The following is a 3374-nucleotide window of genomic DNA, read 5'->3' as shown; positions in this document are numbered from 1 at the left end:
CTACCGGCCCGGCCGTGGCCGAAAGAATGAAGGTGCGTGTGGGATGGGTTGGCGTAGAGAGGATGGCAATGAAAACACATTCGGTGGGTACACAAGTGCTGTAGTGAACAGAGAAAGGGAGGCGGAAGGAGGAAATACAGGTCAGCACCTTTGGGCACCACGGACTCTGAGGATCGCGCACCTGCGCATCCGTGTCTTCCGTAGGTACTAGTGGAGTGCGCACAGGCTGATGTGAACGTTTCAAAAAGGGCACATAGGCAAAAGAAAGTATAATAAAGATTCATCCTAGACAGAAATTTCAGTGCCACGCAAGGAATAGAAGGAGAGCCGCCTACAGGCAAGACTAGAATAGGGACACCACAAAGCCAATGAAGGCAAGGGCGACAACATGACGGCGCTTTTCCAGCTGAATTCACTCACAATTTTCCCCAACTCTGTCTTATCTTACTTTCCTCTATATTTCTCTTTTTATCTCCTCCCCTCCTACCACAGTGCTGGGCAACCAACCGAAAATTGTAACCCCTTTCTTTAGCTTTGGTTCTTGATCTTGCAAACCACAGGTATAGCTGTCACTGGACTTGGCCTAATTGGTGATCACGAGGAAATACCTGTTCCCCGATCTTTACTTTTCTGCTAATATTTGAACCTACATGCTGCTTGAATGAAGACAAACATCATGGAACCCATGGCCGAACATTTACATTCGAACCTAGCCACCCATACTGTGGCACCATTTTCCACGTTAGGGTGAATAGTTTAGAGCAGAAGTATTAATTTTAAAAATATTTTTTATTTTAAAAGTAACCTAGCCAACTCCACCTCCAGTATACACTTGTATTAAGATAGAAATCATATATTTATTGGCAAACTACTATTCATGAAACTCTAAGTTGGCAACTTTGTGGCTAGTGCTTTCAATTGCCCTCTGGAAGAAGGATTAGCAATATTGATATATAATAATCAAACAATAAAAAAGAAAGAATAATGTGAGAAGAGTCGGACGGAATAGTACAGATATTGCGCGGAAACCTGTCCACTGACACCACAGGTGAAAAAAAAGGCGTTTTTTTGTTTTGAGCCGTATTAGCACCGAATCTGGCTTGCTGTGGCCGAACTCAGAATACCGCTACCTTAGCATTTTTTCAGATAGACGATAAGATGAAGCAGCGTTGTGATTGGTTCTTGAGATATCCCGCTCATCTTTCTTCCAAGGCAGATGCGAAGTCGCTCGAGCGCACTAAAAATGCTACTCACATGTGCAAAAGAAAAATCGATTAAAAGCGAATGCCAGCGCTCCTTAAAATCAGTCAGAAGACGCATCCAGGCTTCTGTTCTCTATTGCGCATAGCAGACCTTGCGGATCACGTTAAAAAGATGATTGCTTCGTGCCCGTCACCAGGGGTTGAGAATCGGAGGTACAAACTAAAAGAAAAAAAACGGTATTGTTGGAAAATGACAGGAAGTCGGGGAGAGGGTGAGCGTGCACACGTTTCGCGAGCATAACGAGATTGAGGGAGCCGAAACGACTCCTCTCGCTTGTCCGCTATTTGTACATCGTCAAAGAAATCGGAGGCAGCACAGCGCTGTGACTAGGGCTCGACACAGCGAAAGGCGCACACGAAGTGAAAGGCGGTAGTACGAGGCCTGTCACCCGATGGCAACGGAACTGTAGCCAGGAGGCAGAAGAGATTCGGTACAAGGAATGCCCCGGCAGCGTGCGCGCGCAAAAGAGGAAGTACAGCGCGCCTGCTGCGTTTTCGAGGGCCCGCTGCAGAGCGACGAGAACGGTGCACGCGCGTGACTGCTGAACGCGTTGCGCTGCTCCTCGTCCTTATTATCATCCTTTTTTTTGGGGGGCTTCGCCCCGGGCAGTTTTCCCCTCAACCTTACGAGAACTATCGACCGGGTACAATACGTCGCTCGTGCTATCTTGCTCGCCATTGCTCGGGTGTGTGAACGCTCCACTGGCGTCTGTTACCGCGTCTTTTGCTGAACGGCTGCTGCGCCCACTCGGGCTTGGAAAGGCAAGAACTGGAAACAATGCGAAAATTGAAAGAAGAGGGACGAATTAACTCGTGCAACAAAGACGACTGCGTAAACCTCAAGGGGAAGAACTCAGCGCTCGGTTCCTACGCGCTGGCTTCTCTCACTAACGGTTTAGTTCTCCCTCTCTCTTTTCTTAGAGTGCACTTATTGATAGAATTTATGGCGACTGCCTGTTGGCGAGCGTAGATTGAAGGAACGTGCGTACTTCCTGGCTCCTTCAAGGCAAAATAAGCTGAAGAAATAAGTCTGAAGAACTAGGGTCTGAGAAACACGGTATAATCGTTGGCATCCTTGCTTCTATGGAGAGAGTAGATAACCGCCCTTGTTAGGGTCTTATGCATGCGCAGTTATTTTATAGATGTAAGAATTTGAATACGTTCTAGCCACGCATCACTTACCGATAAGTTTGAACGCAGTGCGCATTTTACATGGGCTATTCAAGAAGGACCACGGAGGTTTTTAGAGCAGGCAACGTGGTGGTCAGAAAAGAAAACGCGGTTGTCCAAGCAGGAAATGGCGCTGACTGACGAATCGACTTTGTAGAATGCAGCTTTGGGCTAGTTGGTTTTGCATAATGAAGTTCATAGCTGTGTTCATGAAGGCTGTGCGCAAATCTGGGAGCACGTGCAGGCATTCCACGCATACAAGGCGCCCCTCGAGGTACTCATAGCAACTGGTAGCATGATGGCGCTGAATCGGTCTAGTTGGCTATTTGTGATCGTCGAAACTTCTTTGCTTTATGCACAGTTATCGTAGGAGTGCTGACAAACTTATATCATGAAGCTTATCAGCCAAGTCCACTTCTATAATTTCATGCGTGATCTGTTCCAGGTTTTTATAGACGACACTTGACATAACACGGAACGCATTCATAGCGACAATAATGATAAGCTAGATTGTCTTGCCTTTATTTTTCTACAATGTACTAGTGCCCAGATAGTATAGAAGTGAGGCATCTGCCCGTCTGGCTTATGGACAATTTTCCACACGATAACGGTACACGATATACAATATTCAGGGTGCACTGGACAAACTTAATCTTGTGCTTAAAGTACATGCTGCATCTTTGCGATTGAGATCAGGAATCCTGCATATTTTAAACAAATCATAGGGGGCAGAATGTGCAACACGATCATTCGCCCACTCAGTTATTTTTTTTCTTCAGATAATGGAAAAGAGTATGCAAATACACAACTAGTGTGGTTTTTCGCTTCTCTGCAGACACCCTGCAGGTCGATTACTGAGACTTGTGCTCATACCTGAGTAACCCCTCAACTACTGAGGTTAACAAAAAATTGGTAAACCTGGCGTATTTCGAACGAAGAGCT

This window comes from Rhipicephalus microplus, chromosome 1 (genome assembly GCF_043290135.1).
Source record: "Rhipicephalus microplus isolate Deutch F79 chromosome 1, USDA_Rmic, whole genome shotgun sequence".
In the NCBI taxonomy this organism is placed as follows: domain Eukaryota; kingdom Metazoa; phylum Arthropoda; class Arachnida; order Ixodida; family Ixodidae; genus Rhipicephalus; species Rhipicephalus microplus.
This window is presented reverse-complemented; position numbering follows the sequence as displayed.